The sequence below is a fragment of the Aedes aegypti genome, chromosome 1 (assembly GCF_002204515.2).
Source record: "Aedes aegypti strain LVP_AGWG chromosome 1, AaegL5.0 Primary Assembly, whole genome shotgun sequence".
In the NCBI taxonomy this organism is placed as follows: domain Eukaryota; kingdom Metazoa; phylum Arthropoda; class Insecta; order Diptera; family Culicidae; genus Aedes; species Aedes aegypti.
Window position 1 is genome coordinate 84,725,616 of NC_035107.1, and position 13,264 is coordinate 84,738,879.

Consider the following 13,264-nt stretch of genomic DNA (forward strand, 5'->3'; position numbering starts at 1 on the left):
AAAATTATAACAAAAAGTGTAAGAATAGTAACATAAACATAACAAAATGTGTTTTAATTCTATCAAAAACATATCATACCAAGTTATATTGTTTGATACAAAGTATTAAATGTATAATACTGTTCGATATACGATAATATTGTATATTAATGAAATGCATAACTATCTATTTATTTTGTTTTAAAGTTGTTAAAAATGAACAAAAAAATATCATAAGGGGAAATAAAACACATTATGTTATATTTCTGTTTTATTATGTTATATGGATAACGGAGCCTAACAAAATTATATCATAATATGATATGCATATCATATTCTGATAAAATTTTATTATATTTTTGTTACAAGCCTCTAGTCGGGAAGCCCTCCAAAATTACCAAAAAAGTCAGCTCATTTTTTACACAAACAATTTCAATTTTCATATTGAAAATTATGCCTATCGTCCATTATGCCTAATGTTCATTATGCCAAACATCCATTATGCCAAACGTCCATTATGCCTATCGTATTTATGCCTATCGTACTTATGCCTAACATATTTATGCCTTACGTCGTGCACCCGCTGAAAACGGCCCAATACGGCTTATAACGGCTCAAAACAGCTTAAAATGGCATAAAACGGCTCAGGACGGCTTCAAACGGCTCAAAACACCTTAAAACGGTACAAATTGGCTTAAATGCCTTCAAACGGCTTCAAATGGATTGAAACGGCTTAAAACGGCCCAATAAGACTCAGAACGGCTGAAAAGCCTCAAAACGGCCTAAATCGGCTCAAAACGTCTTAAAACGGCTTCAAATGGGTTAAAGCGGCTAATAATAGATTAATACAAATAAACGCCTTAAACTGCTTGAAATAGCTTGAGAAGTCTTAAAACGGCTTAACAAAGCTTAATACGGATTAAAACGCCTTGAATTGCTTAAAATTGCTTAAAAAGGCTTAAAACGGCTCAAAACGGCCCAAAACGGCTTAAATTGCTTAAAATTTCTCAAAACGGCTTCAAACGGCCTGAAACGGCTTAAAACTGTTTAAAATGGCTCAATACGGCCTAAAACGGCTTAATCCGGCTTAATACGAACACAGATTAAAACGCCTTAAAATTGCTTGAAAATGCTTAAAAAGGCTTAAGAAGAACTTAAACGGCCTATCAATTCTTAAAACGGTTTAAAACGGCTCAAAACGGCCTAAAACGCCTTAAAAAAACTTAAAAAGGCATAAAACGGCTTAATATGGATTATTACGCCTTAAAATTGCTTAAAACCGCTTGAAAGGGCTTAAAAAAGCTTAAAACGGCATAAAAATGGCTTAAAACGGCATAAATAGGCCTGAAACGGCTTGAATCGGCCTAAAAACGGTTCAAAACGTTAAAAACTTGTTTTGAATCACAAACACGCTTCGTCTTTGTACCAGTGTTCTACGCCGAACCCGGTACATGTTTACTTTGGTTGAAACTTTGGTTCACATAATGGCACACAGGAGGCATACAGAGAACTATTGGCTTAAATAAATGTTTTATTTAAGCAGATCAACGAAGATCAGTGTTTTAAGTAACATTTAAGCGGTAACTGTATGAAAAATCAAAGGAATTAACTATATCATACAACAAGACACGGTAAGTAGAAATTGATAAGCGTGGATTTCAACTGTTTTCTGTCTGTCCGTTTTGTGCCATCGTTGTTGTGAGCCACGGATGCAACCGATGATGCGCACCAAAATTTGAACCGCGGTTTAGGTTCAGGTTCGCGCTTTTCGATTTTAACACGAGTTGAAAGTACAAGGAGAGTACGAAACCGCCTGAAGCAACGTGTTCGGTGTTTGTTTGTTAAGACTGGGCTAAAAACTAATTAAAACGGATTAAAATGGGTTAAAACGAATTAAAACGGCTTTATAAGGCTTATAATGGCTTTAAACGGTTTAAAACGGCTCAAAACGTCTCAAAACAGCTTTAAAGCATCTGAAACAGCTTGAAGCGATTTGGAAAAGCTTGAAACGGCTTAGAACGCTTTATAACGGCTTAAATACGCGTATCTGCCAAATATAAGTAATTAGGGCAGACTTAAAAAGTACAAGCTACTCCAATCTACTTTTTTGTTTTTCGGTTTCTCGGTAGAATAGCTTAAATCATCTTGAAAGCTACCAAAATGCTTAGGCAAAATTCAAAAACGTTGTTGTGTCGGATTTCGGATTTGTTCTTATTGATGAATTCAGTACACGAAACTTCAATAGCAATTTCCCTCTTTTATTTTAAACAATGTTTGATATATAGTTGCACTCCGCTGTAACCCCGTGCTGACTTTCAATTTAATCATATTCCCATATAAATCATTAGCACTGAACTGATAGGTTTTGTTTTTCCATTTACTGCTCTACTATAATACACAACACAACATTCGTCCCTTTGATTTTGTTACAAGCGGATATGACCCCTCAACCATCATTACCTAATGCATGCTGGTGCGTTGGATTTTTGTGCATATTCTTGACATTGGATGATCGCGCGCGCAGCCCTTTCATAAGCATTCCCACTTGTAGGTTTTTTTTTGCTGTGGGTTCGATTACTTAGGATTTGTCTAAACAATTACAGATATGTGGTTTCCAATATGTGTAACGGGTAGGATTTTGTATGGTAGCTACTCTTGAATTTCTTTTTTCTTTAAATTAACTAATTTGTTTATTGACTTTTGCCGATTTCTTCCGATTCAGCATTAATTTGTCCTTAGCGTTCGCATTATCATAAGTTTGATTGGTTTTAGTTCTTAAGCATTTGTGTAATTACAAATATTTTATCTCTACAACCTAAGCTTGAGGATCCGTGGATGTCCCCTACTCTTCAGGATATGATGGTTTCCTTATATTCAGAACAGTTTTGTGTCTTAAGGTTTGATATTTACACTTTTCGATTAGTGCCTTGATTGATTTCTTTCTTCAGTATACTAATTTGACAGACTTATTCGCACCTTTTCGGAGCTGTCCCCTCCTTCCGGTATTGTCCTCCTCGAAAATCAAGAAAAACAATCAATTCAAAGTTTCAACCTGAGATTTGCGGCTTTTGCAGTGAAACGATTCATTTTCGGTTCCCTATCCCCAAACAACTCCAGCTCAAGTGCCACCATAGGACCCAACCAGTGGTCAAGCATTGCAAACTTAATCAAACACCTAATCTCCTGTCTTGGTTGACCCTGCTTTGGATGCGGAGCGGTGGATTTGATTGATGATGCTTAACCTTCCGAGGCGATGACGGAAGATTTCGGAAAGGATTTTGGCAAAAGATGGGGTTCACACAACAGAGGAATGGGCCCCTTGTCCCGGGTAGAGGACATGCCCTCGAAACAAGATGACATTTATAAGGTTTGTTAAAGCAGCAGAGCAGATTGATTAATGGACACGCTGTCCCAAATTGTGGTAGTTCATTTGAAAGTGAGTAGGGGGTTGAGGAAACCACCCATTCTGAGGTTAGAAATCGGGTTGACCGTCATCAAGTACGGTTCAGCTGGAAGGAGCAGTTCAAATCATCTTAGGAGGTTGAATGAAGGGGAGGTAGATAAGGGCAACGGTTTGTGCTTTGTTGATGTTTAGACTAAAGATTTGGTCGTAAATTTGCTTTTTTATTTGCAGAACAAATAACTGCATCGATTTATCTTCACTTGACAGGTACCAAGACAAATATAAAGAAAATCGTTTTTAATTTATAAATGATTATAATATGTCATGTAATAAACACACCGTAAAATTTAGAAATACCGACATCAAATAGGGTAAATTATGTATTTTGGACAGGCTAAGGATATGTCTGGAAACGGCGATCGATTAACTGCCTTAGATACTAATATTTTATTATGTTATGATACTTATATGCTTAATGTATCATTGTTTTCTGAGTTTCTAAAGAGAAAAAGCTTACAAACTGTAGTAATAGGTGCCAAAATAGCGTTTTTTAATTGCCTGTCTGTTATACATTTCGGACATCAAATATACATTTTGGACACCCTCATGTGAATATAATTTGGACAGGGGCGTTATCTCACTATCTATTCAATGGTTTCTTAAAAGGACGATCATATCATAATGTTTGAAGAGTTTACATGTGACTTATGCATTTTTTCGCTTATTGGATGTGTATATTAGTGATAATCAATAATTTCATTTAATGGAAGCAAATATCATCAGATCCACGAAATACGCCTGCAAGTATGCATGCATGCGACATTCCAGTGCGTTTCATCAGATGGCCAAATTATATCAACTGAACAAAAACCATAATCTATTTTGGACACCACCTGATTTATGCCTTATATACTGATGTTAAGATTTTAGATGAACTTAGCATCAATTTTAGACATATTTTATCATATTGCCGCCTTTAAACTTTTTATGAATGCTTATTCTGAGCGCTTTTATTGCGTTTAAAGTATGTTCTTGAAACATACATCCTCTTGCATTCGTAGGTTTCACAGGTGTTCTTTCGATACAATTTACAGTTTTGATATTTTTGAAGCCAATTTATAATTGTTATGAAATTGGCCATCATTATTAAGTAGCATAGTGTATTAATAATGCAATACATGATTTTCCGTACATAAATTCCTCATCATCTCATTGTAAATGAGCATAGAACAAGCAGCCTGTCCAAATTATATGCATGTCCAAGTTATATACGTTACCCTATTATGCAAATATTTAACACACAGTTGACAGTATTCAGTTTGATATTTACATTTCTGGCAACACTGAATAGAATAATAAGATAACAAAACTGGAATGTTCAATAAATTTGAACTGACAGTTCAGTACTATATATTTCTTTTTGTGTTTTAGAACATAATTATGTATCTGGCTACACTGCTTCAGTTGCATCGAATTATTGAAAATATTGAACAAAGTGACAACATTACTTGAATCATTTCCATTAAGGATCAATGTATCAAATGAAATGTGAGAAAACCGTTTTAGAACTTCCGATAAACATCAGTGTATTAGTGCCATTAATTTACTGGATGTAGATTAACATTTTTTCAACATGCAACCCTGTTTTTCGAGTAAACCTTAAAACTCAAATTTAAAGCAGGATGAGAAAATTGAATGCTCAGAAAAAATGGGGCATGTGCCAGCTCATATTCAATGTTTCCTATATGGGACATATTTTTTTAAACATGATGGCAACACTGTGGTAGCGCCGTCGACTAATGAACATGGTCTTAAGAGGAGAACAACCATCATTATTTTACCAATTTCCAAACATGTTTTTTATGTTCTCAAAATGAAAGCAATGTTCATGATAATCTATCATTGAATTGAGCTTACCATTTGTAATGCTTTGATAGATTTTGTTAGGATGTAAATTTTAACGGAAAATAGTTTTATTTTTTCGACGATTGCTGAAGCTTAAATGATGGATTCTTGAGCCTTAAACAGCTCAGATGCTAATTCAGATGCTCTGCAAACTAGACGTAAGTGATGAGAGCATTCTTCTAATGCTGCTGGACGTGAATGATGAAAAGTTAAATATATTAGATCCACAGAAGATTCCAAGCAGAAATTTCCAAAAAGGGGCGTCCATGATCCCCGTGTCATATATGTTTTTTTTGTGTCTAATTAGATTATTTTGAATTCAGATATCTCAAATATATCAAAATATATATCCGTCAAACATAACATTTGTAAGATGAAATGTACCGTATTTTGGAGCATAAGTTCTTGCAACAACTTGCAACTTTTTGAGTAAATATATATTAAAAATTGATATTTTATAATACCTTGTTGAAAATTGAAATATTCAACTAAAAACAAGATTTTTCCTGATACAGCATATATTGTCGATTTTGAGTGACACATGGTGTTTAAAATAAAACATTTTACAATTTTGATGTAAATAGTAAATAAACGTAAAACTTTAGTTATTTTCCAATGTTTGAATATTTGAATTGATTGAATTGATATTCGAATTCCTACAACTTTGGTGTCTTTTAAAAACTTGTCGTATAAAGCGTCGGTGGCTGCCAGGTGAAAGGAGCACTTTCAGCAGTTATTGAACGGCGATAATGGAAATTTAGCGAGAAACAGGGTGGATATTGATAGAGACGGTCAAGCTGTAGACCCACCGACCATAGGAGAGGTTAAAAAGGCTGCAAGCGAGCTGAAGAACTATATGGCTGCTGGGGACGAGATTCTGGTTGAGCTTCTCAAGTAAGGAAGTGAGAAGCTTTACCATTCGTTCCACCGAGTACTTCTGAAGGTGGGGGAGAAATGTCTGCCGGTTGGTTGGATGGCCTCATACGCCCAATTCACTAGGAAGGACATAGACTGGAGTACGTAAATCACAGAGGGATCACCCTACTGAGTTCGGCGTACAAAATATTGTCACGCAAGTTGTTTAGCAGACTAAGATCACTCAAGGACTCCTTCTACAGCGAATTACAGGCTGGTCGTGAGGGCCTTATTAATTGATTTAATGGCAGCGTACGATTCAGTGAGAAGAAATGAACTGTGGCAGATAATGTCTGAAAATGGTTTTCCGGCGAGACTAATTAGACTGATACGTGCAACGCTGGATGGTTCGAAATAAAGTGTTCGTATTGCAGACGAGCTGTCAACCTCGTTTGTGACGTTAGACGGATTGAAGCAAGCAGACACAGTTACTAATTTGCTTTTCAACATAGTTCTCGAGGGTACTATTGAGGCAACCCGCAATCCTGTCAGGGCGAAATCTAAGAATATCCCTTGTAGAAACTTGTTGAAGCCAAGAAACAATATTCTGAAAAAATCCTACGAATTCTGCAGAGAAAATTTTCGTGTTCTACAGGGCATTCATAGATAAATTATAGTAAACTCTAAAGAAAGCATAAGAAAAGTCCTGTAATCTCTGAATCAGTTTTTATGCATCTGTAGAATGATTCCTGTTTACATATTTGGAGAAATCCTTGGAGAAATCATTAGATTTTTTTTGTAGGGAAACTGCATGATTAATTATAGGGTGAATCAATGTGAATGTGAAGAGATTCTTAAAAGATTCCTAAGTCTCATTAAGAGTCAATGAAGAACTTTCAAGAACACAGCTGGAAAGATTGTAGAAATTGTGAGAGGCCACATGCACAGTAGCATAGCATCGTAGCAACATAGGCGTAGCAAGGTGTAACATAGTAACCTAGTTGACTTGTTATGTTGAATAAATAAGTTTTTCATTCCCTGTTGATAAATCACTCAAACAAGACGTGTTTCAATACGCGCTAGCTGCATAACTCTATCAGGTTATGGGCCCAGATAAAAACCACTAGACAGATTTGAAATCCAGTAGGAGTGATTATTTGGAATCCAAAGTCAAGAAGCGTAGCAGTTGATATCCTGTGATGGAGTGGGGACGAATCCCGAAGCTCAACAGTTCCAACTATCAGTCGTGGTCGTTTGCGGTGAAAGCGTTGCTGAGACGGGAGCAATTATGGAAATTTGTCGACCCAGGGACAGCACCGGCTGAAGTAACCGACGCGTGGACGAATGGTGACGAAAAGGCTCTGTCTACAATTCAACTTACAGTGGAAGAGAGTCAATTCACCATTATCGAGGCAGAAACGACGGCAAAATCGACTTGGAAGGCGTTGAAGGAATACCACAGTAAGACTTCGCTTGGACAGAAAGTGACTCTTTTGAAGCAGATCACCAATCAAAACTACCGTGTTGGAGAGAGCATGGAAGCTTATCTTGCGGATATACTGAAGAACTACTCAAGACTGGAGAGTTCCGGTTTCCAGATGCAAGAATGCTTGAAAGTCGCACTTATCCTTCGAGGACTTCCGGAATCTTTTAACCCTTTGACGACGGCTTTGGAAGCTCGTAAAGAAGAAGATCTGACGCTTGAATTTGTGAAGATGAAACTCATCGACGAAGCTGACAAGCAGTCCAAACCGAAGGGCGGAATGGAAGAACAAGCTTTGAAGATAGGAGGCAGAGGTAAGCAGCAAAACACGCCACAGTGTTACTTCTGTGGAATTCAAGGTCATCGGAAGAAGGATTGCCGGGCCTATCTTGCGGAGCATAATTCCAACGAAAAGACCAAGAAGAGGTCCTACAAGGAAAAGGCGAAAGTAGTGCATGAAGATGACCAAAATAAGGCGTTTTCGTTTATGGTGCGAAATCGTAGACAGGCATCGAAATCCTGGATAGTGGACTCCGGGGCGACATCCCATCTTGCGAATGATCACAAATCGTTCCAGCGTTTGGACAGTTCAGCGCGTCCGGAAATGACAGGTGCAGATGGAAACTCGATTCGTACTGCTGGAATAGGAGATTGTGTGATCCAGTGTCTTGATAGCAAAGGCAAAGAAGTGAAGATTACGCTGACTGAGGTCATCTACGCCCCTGACGTTGAAAGAAACCTGTTGTCGATCACGAAGCTCACGGAAAAAGGTGTACGTGCTATGTTTGAAGCCAATCGATGCAGTATGTGGTTCAATGGTGAGGAAATTGCGACGGAATATCGAGTTAGTGGTCTGTACCGGCTGAATACGGTAGAAGAATCGCGTTCCTTGATGGTAGCAAATCGTCAACACAATAAGGACTGTCAACACTTGTGGCATCGCAGACTTGGCCATAGAGATCCGGATGTTCTTGGAGAAATCGAACGGAAGAATTTGGTATCTAGTATGCAAGTTAAGAATTGTGGTATACAGTTGACGTGTGAATGCTGCATCGAAGGGAAAATGGCCCGACACACATTTGCAAAGGAAGCTGTGAAGACTTCAAAGGAGATTTTGGATATCGTTCACAGTGACGTTCTACGTTTCGGAAGGTATCAAGGCAGAATACACGGCTGGGTATGCACCCCAGCAAAACGGCGTGGCGGAACGAAAAAATAGAAGCTTGAATGAGATGGGACTATGCATGCTGCTCGACGCTGGACTACCGCGGAAGTTTTGGGCGGAAGCAGTTAATACAGCAGTATATTTGCAGAACAGACTTCCGACGAAAGCGACTGACATCACACCATTCGAAGTATGGTTTGGAAGAAAACCGGATTTAAGCCACCTGAGGGTGTTCGGGTGCGGAGTGTATGCTTGGAAACCACAGCAAAAACGTAAGAAGTTTGAATCGAAGGCAGTGAAGCTTACGTTTGTTGGATATGCTACCGACAGCAAAGCGTACAGATTATTGAACACCAAGACGGGAGAAATAGTCATTAGCCGGGATGTGAGATTCCTGGAGGTGGACGAATCAGCGAAGAAGATACCAGACGGTTCCATGGAAAAGCCAGCAATTGATGAAACTGAAGAAACAGAAGTTCCTCTACAATTGACCGATTTGGAAAACGTCGTGCCGGAAGTAGCTGAACATCGTGATGAGTTTGAAGATCCCGAAGTCGAAGATGATGAGGAAGCCTATGAGCTTGCGGAGCAAACATTATCGGATGGTGACGAGAGTCAACTAAATGATGACACGATGAAACAAGCAGTAGTACGACAATCAACTCGGCCGAACATTGGAGTGCCGCCTGATAGGTTCCAAGAAGTGGTAAGCCTGGCTGTGGATCTAGCTGAACCCAAGACGTTTGCAGAAGCAGTATCTGGTGCTGAGCAAGTTCAGTGGAAGGCTGCAATGAAAGAAGAGATGACGTCACATCGAGAGAACGGAACATGGGAGATTACCGAGCTACCACCTGGTCGGACAGCGATAGGATGTAAATGGGTCTACAAGCGGAAGCAAGATGAGACTGGTCAAGTGACAAGATATAAAGCGAGACTAGTTGCTCAAGGATTTTCGCAGAAATTCGGAACAGATTATGATCTAGTGTTCGCTCCTGTTATAAAGCAAGCAACATTTCGAACCGTTTTGACGCTAGCAAGCAGGGACCGGATGCTGGTACGCCATGTAGACATCAAGACAGCCTATCTGTATGGAGAGCTGCAGGAGGAAATCTATATGAAGCAACCTCCGGGTTTCATGAGCAGCAATGTGAACGACGTGTGCAGGTTACGACGCAGTCTGTATGGACTCAAGCAAGCTGCAAGAGTATGGAACCATAGGATCGACGGAGTGTTCAAGAAATTGGGCTTCCATAGTTCAACTGCGGATCCATGCCTCTACGTGCGGCGAACGAAGAATGGATTCTTGTATTTGCTGATCTATGTAGATGACATTGTCGTTGTTATACGAACGGAATCCGAGTATCGAGCATTGGTGGCGGCGCTTAAGGAGGAGTTTAAGACAGTGATGCATTTGAACGCGTTCAGTTCGCGTTCCAGTTCAATTTGTTGAACGCAGCGATCAAGTAGGCTTGAACATTGTTCAGTTCAAAAATATGAACCCGTGCGAGCCAAAAACTGAACCCAATAAATGTTGACTGGTTTACGACAAAAAATTATGCCGAAGCTTTTTTTTGATATGCATAATATCAAGAGCTGTATGTTTTTTTCCTTTCATGAAAGTTTACGGTGATTCACTCAATTGTTTCACAAGCGAGAGCTCCGATCATAATTGCCAACTGAACGAGCCGTTCTTGAGCAACAACATGCTCTTGCTCGCAAGTTCATTGACTACTGCGTTCTCGTGCAAATTTGGCTCGGGATCCGTTCACTTTTGGCTCGCGTTCAGTTCAAAATGCATCACTGGTTTAAGATAACAGAATTGGGAGATTTACGTTTTTTCCTCGGACTGCAAGTGAGGAAGAAAAATGGAAGATACTCATTGAATCAAAGAAGCTATATAATAAAAGTTTTGTCTCGATTCCGAATGGAGAATGCCAAGACATCGAGAATTCCAATGATGACCGGCTTTCTACAACAAAAGGAGGAGGAATTGATGCAGAACCAAGGAGAGTTCCAGAACCTGATCGGATGTTTGTTGTATATCGCCGTCAATACTAGGCCTGATGTGGCAATTGCAACTTCTATCCTTGGACGACGAGTTTCAAATCCAACCACAGCGGACTGGAATGAAGCAAAAAGAATACTTCGATATCTCAAAGGCACATCGGACCATGAATTGCACTTGGGTGGAGGAGAGCCATGCGAGATGGAGTGCTACGTGGACGCAGACTGGGCTGGAGAGATCGGTGAGCGAAAGTCAAACACCGGCTACATTTTCAAGCTAGGAGGAGGTCTCGTCAACTGGAGATGCAGCAAACAGACTAGCGTTTCGTTATCAAGTACTGAGGCGGAATACATCGCACTTGCAGAATGTCTTCAAGAGCTGCAGTGGTTGCGCAAGCTGATGGACGATCTAGGCGAGTCGATGAAGTTACCAGTACGTGTGAACGAAGATAATCAAAGCTGTATTACCCTTGCTGTTGCAGATAGACCCACTCGAAAATCTAAGCATATTGACACTAAATACTGCTATGTATCCATTCCTTGTGAAGAACGGAATTGTAACTATCCAATATTGCCCAACGGATAAGATGGAAGCTGATCTGTTAACCAAGCCTTTGGGAGCAGTTAAACTGAAGCAGCTGAGAGAAGCGATTGGAGTACGGCTGGCCAATGTTGAGGAGGAGTGTGAGAGGCCACGTGCTCAGTAGCATAGCATCGTAGCAACATAGGCGTAGCAAGGTGTAACATAGTAACCTAGTTGACTTGTTATGTTGAATAAATAAGTTTTTCATTCCCTGTTGATAAATCACTCAAATAAGACGTGTTTCAATACGCGCTAGCTGCATAACTCTATCAGAAATATCTGATGAAATTCGAAAATAAAACTGCCTAGAGAACTTTCTGTAGGAATCGTTATTGAATGTTCTTAGGAATGCTCGAAAATATATACAGCAGGAAGATCATGAAGTTGATTCGAGTTCGGGATACTGTTGTTATCGCTAACAACCGCGTACGCGCTCGGTGTTTTTCTTCAATTTTTGGTGGTGTTTCGCAATAATCGATTTCGGTTTCGCCATATTTATTTAGCGATAAGTACCCACAAGTGATTTCACTTAAAATCCAGTCGAAATTGGTGCAATTTAGTGCAAAAACAGCAGTGGAAAAGCTAAATCCGCGTGTAGTTACCCTATGTTTCCGTATTGTGCGGTTGGCACAGGCATAGTACCATTCATTGAAGCCCACGACTGTGTGAGGCTACATAACCCCAGTGTGTTAAAGTGTCAAAAAGTGTAAATTCTTTTTGGACTTTCTATCAAAAAGTTTCGTCATCACATTGAGTAACACTTCTGTTTCTGCCCTGTAAATTTCCAAGCCGGTGGAATGGGAGATCCTTGGATCATCTTAGTCCCGGCCCGGCAGCGTCATGTCGTCGAATGGCCTCCACCTCCGACCAGGGGACCCAGGGGGTCCCGGTGGTGGCGGCAATGGAATCACGAACCAAAGAAACGGGGAGTACACAGTACCTCCTTCATGGACCGCTAAGGTACTTTAGGGCAATTTCACTACCTGAAGATGTCCGAAACCACCGGCAAAATTCCGACCGACCCATGCCTCCTACGTCTGTCAGCTGAAAAGCGCATCGGTGGCCCTATCGCCGGTGCGTTTAAGGAGAACCGCGGCCTGAAGTATGTACTGATGGAACGTAGTCAGGAACAAGTAAAACAACTACTACTAATGAAGCAACTTAGCGATGGTACAGGTATCACTATCGAGGAGCATTCAAAAGACTTCAAAAGGAAGGATGAGCGCTTCGCCGAACTTGAACGCGCGCTAGAAACACGCAGCGTCAACGCCCGGCTAGAAAACGCAAAAGATCACAGTCCCACGGCTGAACTAATACGGCAGGTGACCGAGCTATCCGCCACAGTCAGACAACTGCAGGACAATCTGGCGAAGAAAGGCGCCTTCATCAAAACACTCCTTACCAAGAGAAGTCACCCTGTAGCATCCCCAAGTAGCTCCGCCATCTCGGCCGCCGAAACTTAAAAAGCCAACATGACACACTTCCATTCCTCAACTGAGGAGATAACAGTAGACAACGTAACACTGCAGCCGTTCTTCCAGGCCCAGGAATGGATCAAAAAAAGTACCCACATTGCAAACGACCAGTCTACCCCGAAGGAACAACAAACAGAGGAGAACGCCGAAATCATGGACTGCAGTATTGAGCTAGACAACATCAGTAGCGACAGTGAGGCTAGCGTCGCATCCGCCGCCAACACCATCAACTCCAACGCCACAATCTAGCCAAGTCGCCCGCTCAGTCCATCCACCCAAGCATCAGTGAACCTTTTCCTACACAGCAAAAAAATCTTAAATTTACATGACACGTAAACTTTAATGATAATCATGTATAACGAATTATAACTGAATATTCAACGATACATAATGTAAACTATCTCATTGCATT